This window comes from Capricornis sumatraensis, chromosome 2 (assembly GCF_032405125.1).
Source record: "Capricornis sumatraensis isolate serow.1 chromosome 2, serow.2, whole genome shotgun sequence".
NCBI classification, from domain to species: domain Eukaryota; kingdom Metazoa; phylum Chordata; class Mammalia; order Artiodactyla; family Bovidae; genus Capricornis; species Capricornis sumatraensis.
In genome coordinates, this window is record NC_091070.1 from 99,723,392 (window position 1) to 99,735,772 (window position 12,381).

At 40.9% G+C, this 12,381-nt stretch overlaps 1 protein-coding gene across 1 annotated transcript in view; it reads left to right on the forward strand.

The window, feature by feature from the left end:
* Nucleotides 1–12,381, forward strand: part of DCP2 (decapping mRNA 2) — a 48,100-nt gene that overhangs the window by 19,413 nt on the left and 16,306 nt on the right. The gene's annotated exons all lie outside the window — the stretch shown is intronic.

Sequence of the window (12,381 nt, forward strand, 5' to 3'; positions counted from 1 at the left end):
CAGTAATGTTTGGTGGTTGTGCTTTGAGTGTTTTAGCTTTGGAGACTGGACTTGTTGGGATCATTTAATCCTCTTTCCAGAGCTTGACTGCCTGCGTGGAGTGATATCTTTTGCTATGTAACTGGTAATTTGTCCATTTCTGCCATCTGTTCTTCTCTCATATGTTTCATTTTCCTTCAGTGTACATTTTAAATTTTACTATTTAACCTTTTTTGTAATATCTTTCCCACTTTTCCTTTTAGAATTGGATTAAATATTTAATTGGATTAAATAAATAGATTGGTTAAATATTTTGGCTCTTACAACCTTTGTTTTATGTTTATAGTCTGGGCTTCCAGAGGCACACTTTCTGAGACATTTACATTTATTGGTAAAAACTCACTCTAGCTTCCCTCTGCCTGTAGGGTGAAGTTTAATTCTTAGCCATTCCTAAATTTGTCTGTCTTTATTCTTAGTCAAGAAGGAAATGGCAACCCACTTCAGTGTTCTTGCCTGGAGAATCCCAGGGATGGGGGAGCCTGGTGGGCTATCGTCTCTGAAGCGACTTAGCGTAGCATTCTTAGTTGAAAGAATTTATTCTTTGTCCTCTGAATTGATTGATTTGTTTCATCCACTAAGCTTTTGCTTATGTGATTTTCCTACCTGGAAAGGCCTCTCTTCTCTTGCCCATTCAAATCTTAACTGGGTATCTTTCTAGACGGAGGTCACTTTTTCCCCAAAAGATTGCCACAGACTAGCAGTCTGTATTGGGTCGTAGTTTCTTACTTGTAAAAGGAGGATGTTCACTCTTATTTCAGTTGTTTATTTTCAAATGTAACCAGTTGGCTGTAGCCCACAGTAATACATTGTGATACATTGTATACGGTATTCTTATTTATCGGTTTTCAACAGTACACCTTGTCCTTGACATTTGAGAAGTTGAGCTATGAGGAAATATGATAAAATGGAAAGAGAACTGCCCTAGGAGTTGAAAGGTTTTTGTTCCAGTATAGTTTTAGTATATGTTGCTCAATAGTCTAGAGAAACTGGGCAAATCTCTGTAAGATATAAAATTATTAGGAGTCAACTCAAGGACTCCTGCCGGGGTCCAGCCCCGGTGGATCCAGGGAATTTGAAGGGTGGACGGCGTTGGCGTGGAAAGACTTGTTTATTTATTAATATAAGATTAGATTAAGAAACTATAGTGTAGTAGGAAGATTAAGTGGAGGAAGAGGGCTGAATAGCTTGGTTTACGCGGAAGACCAATAAAATTCCAGACAAGGAATTTGCACCATCTACGTTGGGCCACCAGTGCCCGCTTGAATATCTAAGGGTGCCTCGCCTTAAGCTCCCTTTCGCGCGGATCTTAATAACCAGGGCAAATAAGTAGACCTGGCGAGCCTCCGCGCCCCAGATGGAAATTCAGCCTGAAATTAAAGTAAAGAGCAGAGGGAAGAAAAGGGAGAGAAAAAGAGAGAGAGAGAGAGACACGGGGGGAGCCAGATTTCCAAGAAACCAGGCCGAGACTAGTCCGAGAAACTGGTCCGAGAACCTGGTCCCATCCTTTATTGTTCAGAAGGCCTTTTATACTTTTGATAAAACATGGAGATCAATGGGTAACACAAAGTTATGCAGCATTAGCAGTCCAGACTCTTATCAAAACTAGGCTTTTCTCTCTGCATACCTAATTGTATACACAAGTCTTAGGTAATTTACATCATCTTCCAACCAAAAGGGCCAATTAACATTTTACAGCCTTTTTTCTGATAAGGGTTTGTCAACCGCAAGACTTATTTGTGTTGATCTTCCCAAGGTCTGGTGCCACCCTCAGAAAGCACTAAATAAAGTTACATTCTTACATAGCAAGGATACAGCAATCTTATAACAAGTAGAGGGAGTACAGTGATTTACAGCAAAAGAGAAGCAATTAACTCAGAAGTCTAGTGTTGCTAACATCAAAAACTACTATGTATCTTTTTCTACATCCTGCTTACATTAACATCCTTCCAGGTGCCTAAAAGATAAAGAATATGGAGGTCTGGCAGCAATCCTTGAGTCAACAGTGGAAACCCTCTACCAATATAATTTTTAACTCTTTAGAAAAGGCTCTGTATCTTTAAGATGCTTTTAAGCTTTGTGCCTCCCGCGGTTGGGGGGCTGTAAGCAATTCACAAGCTGCAAGAGGTCTGGGGAACCTGTTAGGCAGGCTAGAGAGCTATCAGAGGGGTTTAACTGAAACATCCCTTTCAAATGCAGAAGACTAAAACCCTGAATTGACTTTTTTCCAGAGAATATCAGAAAAGTGGAAAAGCAGAGCACAAAAGCCGGCAGAGTTTTGTTGGGGTACATGCTTAGGAATTTCCAGAGGGGTCCCTGAAGTCTGAGCACGCCTTGCGTATGTCAGCTTCCTTCCTCATGACCTTGTCACGGGCGGGATTCCTCACACTGGCTCCCGGCAGACTCCATTTCTAAAAACAAGATATTCATAACCAGGAGTGATATTTTTATAGAGTCTAAACTGGTAGTGATTGAATTTTGAGATTTTTTTTTGAGAGGGCAGTATGGATTTTGTAGCATATTTTATTTGAATCTCTCTCTCTCTCTTTTTTTTTTCGCTTTATGTTTTTCTGGAGCAATGTTCACTGCCTGGTTCGAGTATGTTTATTAGTGAGAGATAATAGTTAAAATTTTTAAAAACCACTAGTGGTTATTTACTGTAGAAAAAATATCAATGCTTATTTACTTTGGAGTAAGATTTTAAAAAGGAGTGAAAATGCTGCATTTTGAATTGAGTATGGAACAGCTTATCTGAGCAAGTATTTTGCAACAGCTTATAGCAAAGAAGTTTTATGCCCACCCTTTAAAATTGAAAACTCTTTAGGGAGCAGGTGAGGAAATGCCACATCCTCTTAAGGGCCTTTCCTTTCTTTTCTGTAGATGGCAGGAGATGAAATGGAATACTTAAAAAGTCTTCCCTTTTCTGTCTTCAGTTTTTGTAGTCGTCTTGCTTATAAGGAAGGACAGAATGGGAGCCATGCCGTCCTACTCAGTGGAGCTAATCCATACGCCTTACGCATGGAGTAGTCTTGTCCTACAGCAGTGAGATAGTTAGCCAGGTCCAGAAAGAAATATTACCTGCAGTAACAGAAACTTAGGCTAAATTAGGTGGTATGGGCTATCTTTATAATTGGATCTTTTTCGAGGAACCTAATCTTGGAAAACTGAAGAAGGACCCTAGACCCAAGGGGTCCGCCTGCATCTACTGCTGGAACGCTCCATCTCATGAGTTTTATACACGATATTATAAAGAGTTGGGATGATGCAGAAATCGGGTATTTGGGATAAGAAGAGAAAGTTAACCTGTGAACCAGGACAGTTTTCACCTTGGTTTCTCTTCTTTGTTCTCTCCTCTGGGATACTGAGATAAAAAGTTGTCCTGTCTGTGTGGTGCTGATTCCAGTGGGTCACCATAATTTGTAAGAAAGTAAATAAAATTTATTCTTGGGGCCAGGGGAGTGGGATAATGGAGAATCCTGTAGGGGAAGATGCAGCCTTTATGGGAAGTTGTCTCTGTTTTTATAGGTGGGTAACTGAAACAGAGCTGTTGAGTATTCAGTAAGCACAAAACAGAGACGCAAACCCTGGTATTTGGGTTCTGGAGTTCATGTTCTTGGCTGCTATTTAATATATAGGCAGTCAGGACTGTTTGTAAATTGGTGAGAATTTCTAAACACATAGACAGATGTAAACAGAAGAAATTTGATTTTAAGTACATATATCTATTTCCTGATAACACTTACCTCTCTTGTTTGAACCAATACAAATCTACCCCGGCCTCCCCTGTTCCCCTGATTTTGTCTTGCTCTGAGGAAAGCACAGGTGTACTTAGGAACCACAGTTGATTAATTTCAGGGAAAAAATGTTCCCTTTGATAATAAGAATTAATCCTAACTTCTAACTTTTCTGATCTAAATAATAGCCTCTTTTAGCCGATACAGGAACTTCTTAGAAAAGACTTTATTTAATTTCTGTTATTTTAAGGGCTAGAATTTTTAAAGGCAAATCTTTTGACTTTTGTTCCTTTTAAGTGAATGCCTTTCTCATAAAGAACAGATTTGGGAATTTAGGTGTAGCATTGCTGTATTAAGTCCCTCAGGCTGGCATAACAAAATGCTGCAGACGGGGTGGCATAAGCAGTAGACGTTTATTTTCTACTCCGCTGGAGGCTGGGAAGTCTAAGAGCAAGCTGCCTGTTGATGGACGTCCTGGTGAAGGCTCTCACTCTGGCCTGCAGTCAGCTGCCTTGGCTCTGTGTGGCCTGCCCTGGGTGACTGAGAGCCCAGGGTGCTAGTTTGCTGGTGTCTCCTCCTCTTAAAGGGCATGAGTCCTGTCGGATTGGAGACCCACCTGCATGACCTCATGTAACCTGCACCACCTCCTCACAGGCCCTGTCTCCAAGGACAGTCATATCGGGAGTTAGGCCTTCCTAAGAGTTTTGGAAGGTTTAGTCCACAGCAGTTGGTATTTTTGAGTGTTGCGAGTATTCAGCCAGCCGTCCTGGAGTTGCAGTGTAGCCTTCTGCCGCTTGGTGGTACTGTAGCACAATAGCAGCAGTGTTGACGGAGGGGGAGAGCCATCGGTGTCTTAGTTGAAAACAAGATTGTTATTCCATTTATAGGAGTTCATGTTAATATTACACTTTTCATTTTCACTTGTATTTATATGGAGAAGTTTTGTCTTAATTTTTAGCTATCATTAGGCTTAGGCCGATGTGTTAAGCACTTTTCTCTTGTTTTTACCGTGTTCTTTCCTCTCTGGTTTCTACCATGGGTTTTATTTTAGGTTGCTTAATAACTTTTAATTTTCTTTATTGTAATTGTGTTAGTGCTATTTCATCATGTATGAGTGCGTAGGAGTATTTATTTTGCTACAGCAGAATCTGACACCTCCTCTGCGGGCTGTGTGTGTGGACTGGGCTGAAGAAGCAGCGGCAAGCAGGGGCTCAGGGAGAAGCTGTGAGTAGCCGTCAGTAGAAAGCTCATGGCTGCCCTCGCTAGTAGCTTCTTTGATCCCTTGCTTCCCCTTTGTTAACTGGGTTATTTCTGAACACTTATTCAGTAGTGAAGAAAATGTAGGGTAAAGATGTGAAAAATGTCCCCTAGGTTTTATTGAAAAGCTATATTAAGATAATCTTGGTGTATTTTTGTTATCAATTGTGGTGAAACAACACCTGTTTTTGAGAACATGGAATACTTGGCAGTTCACATGTGGTTTTGAGATTTCATGTTGCTGCTTATTATTTGGCAGAACAGCATTTTATTATAATGACACTTACTTTAATGTGCCCTTATGTGATTTAATCTTGATAGAATTTGTACAGAGGAATTACTGGTATATTCTACCACGTGTAGGCTTATAGGACATAGATTTTAGGCAGAAGATTTCATTGTCTATGCTGGTGTTCTTTGGGTAGCACATTTTTTTACTCTTACGTAGAGATTTTTATCTGATATCATTTGAGATGTTAATCCTATTCCATGTGTCAGGAACGTTAAATTCTGAATTATCATACAGGAATCGATTTGATTCACAGAAGGTTTGGTTTTAAAAATTGGTTTTAAGTTTTATTTTTTTAGTTGGTGGAAAATTGCATTACAATTTTGAATTGGTTTCTGCTCTACAGTAATGCAAATCAGTTATGTGTGTGTGTGTATTTGTGTGTATATATATACACTTTTCCTCCTGAGCCTCCCGACCCATCCCCAGCCATGAGGTGACCCCTCCAGGTCATCACAGAGCACTAGGCGGGGCTTCCTGGGTTATTTAGCAACTTCCTACTACCTGTTTTATGTATGCTATCCTGTATATAGGATTTCCTTGGTAGCTCAGACGGTAAAGAGTCTGCCTGCAATGCAGGAGGCCCAGGTTTGACGCCTGCCCGGGTCGGGAAGATCCCCTGGAGAAGGGAATGGCAACCCACTCCAGTGTTCTTGCCTGGAGAATCCCATGGACAGAGGAGCCTGGCGGGCTGCAGTCCATAGGGTGGCAGAGTCGGACATGACTGAGCGACTAACACTACACTGTTGTATATGATTTGTCCCACCCTCATGTTCTCCCACTGTGTCCACAGACCCTCTCTACTGTGTTCATTAGTACCATTTTTCTAGATTCCATCTATATGTGTTCACATACGATACTTGTTCTTCTCTTTTTGACTTACTTGACTCTAACAGGGTCTAGGTTCATCCACCTCACTACAGTTGACTCAAGTTCATTCCTGTATGGTTGAGCAGTCCTCCACTGTAGAAGTGTGCCGCAGCTTCTTTACCCGTTCATGTGTTGACAGATGTCTAGGTTGCTTCCGTGTCCTGGCTGTTGTCAGGAGTGCTGCGGTGAACGTGGGCTACGTGTGTATTCTGGCATTGTGGTCTCTCAGGGTGGGAGTAGTGGCCCAGTAGTGGGATTGCTGGGTCATATGGTGATTTTATTCCTAGTGTTTTAGGGAACCTCTGTACTGTTTTCCACAGTGGCTGTATCAGTTTACATTCCCACCAGTGCGGGAGGGTTCCCTTTTCTCCACACCCTCTCCAGCATTTACTGTTGGTAGATTTTTTTTGATGATGGACATTCTGACTGGTGTGAGGCGATAATCTCATGGTTTTGATATGCATTTCTCTAATAATATGCTATATTGAGCCTCTCTTCTTGTGTTTACTGGCCATCTGTATGTGTTTGGAGAAATGGCTGTTTGGGTTCTGCCCATTTTTTGACTATTCTTTGTTTTGATTTTTTTTTGATATTGAACTATATGAGCTGTTTATATATTTTGGATATTAACCCTTTGTTGGTTTTACATTTATTATCTGTACATAGAAGTGAGCTGTTAAAATTTTTTCCTGGTAAATGCTTGTTGAGAATGAGTACCTTATTTTAGAGGTGAACCAATCTTTATCACTTTTAGAATTAAGAAGTCTTGCATTGTATTATCAGAGAAGGCAATGGCAACCCACTGCAGTACTCTTGCCTGGAAAATCCCATGGATGGAGGAGCCTGGTAGGCTGCAGTCCATGAGGTCACACAGAGTCGGACATGACTGAAGTGACTTAGCAGCAGCAGCAGCAGCAGCAGCATTGTATTATGTTTATTCTAAGTATGGTTGTACAGGGTTTCAAAGCTGCCTTTGTTACATTACACTAATGGCCTCATGTTGTACCATTTCTTCTCATTATAATTCTTCAGCTACAGCCGTTCTCAGCTACTTGGAATATCTTTTTCTTCCTGTCGGTCTTATAAACTTCTAGTCATCTTTCAAGTCCTAACCCAGATGTATCCACAGGATAGGACCCTGCCTATGACAGCCTTCCAGGTGACCACCCCAGCTCAAACCTCATACCTCAGCTGTGCCCAGGGCTGAGTTGATGTTCAGGCGCTCACTCGTGTCCCAACTTTTTGCTACCCCATGGACTGAAGCCCACCAGGCTCCTCTGTCCTTGGGATTTTTCCAGGCAAGAATACTGGAGTGGGTTGCCATTTCCTTCTGCAGGCATCTTCCTGGACTGGGGATCAAACTGGCATCTCCTGCATGGGCAGTTGGGAAGCCCCTCAAGGCTGAGGTAGGCATCCTGATTCTGTGTTCCCGTGGCACCCACCCACTTTCTGGCATGTATATCATACTGCAGTTATCATTTCTTTCTAAGATGGAGCTCTTGAAAGAGCAGTGCTTGCTTTATTCATTTCTGAAATCAGTGCGTAGGATAGGATAGTACCTATAACTTCCTAAGCACACAGGATATATTTGAATGAATACACTAAAACAACCTTACCATTAATTACATGTTACTCTTTAAAATTGTGTTAATGTTGTAGTAAGAATAATATAAAGAATAGACCCACCTGTTAATATTTTGCCATGTTTGCTGTATTACTTTTGATACATATGGGTGTGTGGTTTTTATTGTCATTGCTAAATAATTTAGGAGTAAATTGTAGACATAATGCCCCTTAACCACTATTACTGCATGTATCAATAAGTTTAAAGAACTAGAAAGTTCTTATATAATCACAGTGTAATTATCAAATTCAGGAATGGGTTTGATAGGTTCTTTTATCTAACAGATAATTCAGTATTCAGATTTACTAGTTGATCCATTATAGTCCTTTTCTGCACTTTCCACCCCTTCTTCCATACAGGATCCTATTCAGGCTCATGCCCTGTGTTTACATTTAATTGTTGTTTTGCAGTCTTTAATCTGAAACAGTCTCTTAGTCCTTCAATGTTTGTTTTGTTAAGCATGTATTCAGTTAGATTCTGTTTGTAACAAATAGGGTCTGCTTACAGGAACTTAGATTATACAGTTTACTTTTAGCATAGCTTTTAATTATTATACAGACATATGTGACTGGTAGGTATTCTAATTTCTGATTATAAGATATTCAAAGAAGAGAGTTAAAGAGAATAACTAAAAATAGAATTAAGAACCATGTAAAAGTTATTTTTAAGCTTTTTTTATTGACGGATAAAGACATAAAATAAACTTATCAGGTTATTCATTTTTATGTTTGTACATGCTTGTGAAACCACCATTGAGGTCAAAGAATGTTTTCAGCAGCTCAGAAGAGTCTTTGCTGCCCCTGCTTTTTAAAATTTTGGCTGCACTGGGTCTTGGCTGTGGCGTGGGCTCCTTGTTGCTGTGCACAGGCTTTCTCCAGTTAGGCGAGTGAGGGCTTTCTCCTGTTGCGGAGCGCGGCCTCTGGGGCTTTCGGGCTTCGGTGATTGCAGCTCCTGGGCTCTGCAGTGCCAGCTCTGTAGTTGTGGCCCATGGGCCCAGCTGCTGCATGTCATGTGGAATCTTCCCTGACCAGGGGTCCAGTCCGCATCCCCTGCATTGGAAGGCAGACCCCCAGTCACTGGACCACCAGGGAAGCCCTGCTTCTGAGCAGAGCCTGCTTTTCCCACATTTCCTGGAAGGAACCACTGTTTTGACTTCTCTATTACCATCGATTATTTTTGCCTGTTCTGAGCTTCATGTAATTAGGATTTTGCAATAGCTGTTCTTTGTGTTTTATCTCTCTCTCTCAGTGTAATGCTTGTGAGAGTCATCTGTTATTGTGTATATTAGCAGCTGGTTCTTTTTAATTGCTCTTTGTAATATTGCAGTGTACAAATATACCACAGTTGTTTATCCATTCTCTTATGTATTGGATTATATCCAGCTTTTGGCTATTAAGGATAAAACTGGTATAAATATGCTGGTACATGTCCTTTGAGGAAAATAAGCCTTCATTTCTCTAGGAATGGAATTACTGAGTCATAGGGAAGTTGCCAGTGGTTTTCCAGGTGGTTGAACCCATTTACATGCCTACCACCTGCATATGAGACTTCTTGTTGTCCTTGCCTACATGTAGAATTACCGACTTTGAAATCTTTATCCCATGTTCATGGATTATGAGAATTAATATTGTTAAAATGTCATTACTGCCAAAAACCATCTCTAGATTCAGTGTGATCCCTATCAAGATTTCAGTGGCCTTATTTTTACAGAATTAGAAACAAAAATCTAAAATGTATATAGAACCACACAAGACTCTGAATAACCAAAGCAATCCTGAGAGAAAAGAACAAAGTGGAAGGTATCACACTTCCTGTTTTCATGCTATACTATAAAGCTGTAGTCATTAAATGGTATGGCAGTGGAACAAAAACAGATGAATGAAACAGATCTGAAGCAAAAACAGATCAATGATCAATGAAACAGATCAAACAATTGAGATCCCAGAAACAAACCCACACATACATGGTCAACTAATATTTCAAGAGGGAGCCAAGAAAACTCAATGGAAAAAAGAGAGTCTCTTCACTTAATGATGCTGAGGAAATTGAATATTCCCATGTAAAAGAATGAAACTAGACCCCTATCTTACACCACTCACAGAAGTTAGCTTGAAGTGGGTGCATGACTTAAATATAAGACTTGAAACCATGAAACTTCTAGAAGAGAACAAGATAAAAACTCCTTAATGTGGTTCTTGGCAATGACTTTTTGAATATGACTCCAAAAGCGCAGGCACCAAAATAAGCGAGACTACATCGACCCCAAAATGAGAAACGACCAACAAAGTAGAAAGCCTGTGGAATGGGAGAAAATACTTGCAAACCATATAGTTAATAAGGAGTTAATGTCTAAAAATGTATAACAAGCAAACCGTATAGTTGATAAGGAATTAATGTTTCATAAGAACTTATATACTCAGTAGCAAATAATTCAATTAAAAAATGGGAAAAAGACCTGAATATACATTTTTCCAAAGAAGATAGAGAAATAGCTAATAAGTATGTGAAAAGATGCTCTGCATCACTAGATTATTCAGTTCAGTTGCTCAGTCGTGTCCAACTCTGCGACACCATGAATCGCAGCAAGCCAGGCCTCCCTGTCCATCACCAACTCCTGGAGTTCACTCAGACTCACATCTGTCCAGTTGGTGATGCCATCCAGCCATCTCATCCTCTGTGTCCCCTTCTCCTCCTGCCCCCAATCCCTTCCAGCATCAGGGTCTTCTCCAATGAGTCAACTTTTCGCGTGAGGTGGCCAAAGTATTGGAGTTTCAGCTTCAGCATGAGTCCTTCCAAGGAACACCCAGGACTGATCTCCTTTAGAATGGACTGGTTGGATCTCCTTGCAGTCCAAGGGACTCTCAAGAATCTTCTCCAACATCACAGTTCAAAAGCATCAGTTCTTCGGTGCTCAGCGTTCTTCACAGTCCAACTTTTACATCCATACATGACCACTGGAAAAACCATAGCCTTGACTAGACGGACCTTTGTTGGCAAAGTAATGTCTCTGCTTTTGAATATGCTATCTAGGTTGGTCATAACTTGTCTTTTAATTTCATGGCTGCAGTCACCATCTGCAGTGATTTTGGAGCCCCCCAAAATAAAGTCTGACACTGTTTCCACTGTTTCCCCATCTATTTCCCATGAAGTGATGGGACCGGATGCCATGATCTTTGTTTTCTGAACGTTGAGTTTTAAGCCAACTTTTCACTCTCCTATTTCACTTTCATCAAGAGGCTTTTTAGTTCCTCTTCACTTTCTGCCATAAGGGTGGTGTCATCTGCATTTCTGAGGTTATTAATATTTCTCCCAGCAATCTTGATTCCAGCTTGTGCTTGTTCTAGCCCAGCGTTTCTCATGATGTACTCTGCATAGAAGTTAAATAGGCAGGGTGACAATATACAGCCTTGACGTACTCCTTTTCCTATTTGGAACCAGTCTGTTGTTCCATGTCCAGTTCTAACTGTTGCTTCCTGACCTGCATACAGATTTCTCAAGAGGCAGGTCAGGTGGTCTGGCCTTCCCATCTCTCTCTGAATTTTCCACAGTTTATTGTGATCCACACAGTCCAAGGGCTTTGGCATAGTCAATAAAGCAGAAATAGATGCTTTTCTGGAAATCTCTTGCTTTTTTGATGATCCAGCGATGTTGGCAATTTGATCTCTGGTTCCTCTGCCTTTTCTAAAACCAGCTGGAACATCTGGAAGTTCACGATTCACGTATTGCTGAAGCCTGGCTTGGAGAATTTTGAGCATTCCTTTTCTAGCGTGTGAGATGAGTGCAATTGTGTGGTAGTTTGAGCATTCTTTGGCATTGCCTTTCTTAGGGATTGGAATGAAAACTGACCTTGTCCAGTCCTGTGGCCACTGCTGAGTTTTCCAAATATGCTGGCATATTGAGTGCAGCACTTTCACAGCATCATCTTTCAGGATTTGAAACAGCTCAACTGGAATTCCATCACCTCCATTAGCTTTGTTCAAAGTGATGCTTCCTAAGGCCCACTTGACTTCACATTCCAGGATGTCTGGCTCTAGGTGAGTGATCACACCATTGTGATTATCTGGGTCTTGAAGATCTTTTTTGAACAGTTCTTCTGTGTATTCTTGCCACCTCTTCTTAGTATCTTCCGCTTCTGTTAGGTCGATACCATTTCTGTCCTTTATCGAGCCCATCTTTGCATGAAATGTTCCCTTGGTATCTCTTATTTTCTTGAAGACATCTCTAGTCTTTCCCATTCTGTTGTTTTCCCTATGTCCCTGCATTGATCGCTGAGGAAGACTTTCTTGTCTCTCCTTGCTGCTCTTTGGAACTCTGCATCCAGATGCTTATATCTTTCCTTTTCTCCTTTGCTTTTCGCTTCTCTTCTTTTCACAGCTAGTTGTAAGGCCTCCTCAGACAGCCATTTTGCTTTTTTGCATTTCTTTTCCATGGGGATGGTTTTGATCCCTGTCTCCTGTACAATGTCACGAACCTCCATCCATAGTTCGTCAAGCACTCTATCAGATCTAATCCCTTAAATCTATTTCTCAGTTCCACTGTATAATCGTAAGGGATTTGATTTAGGTCATACC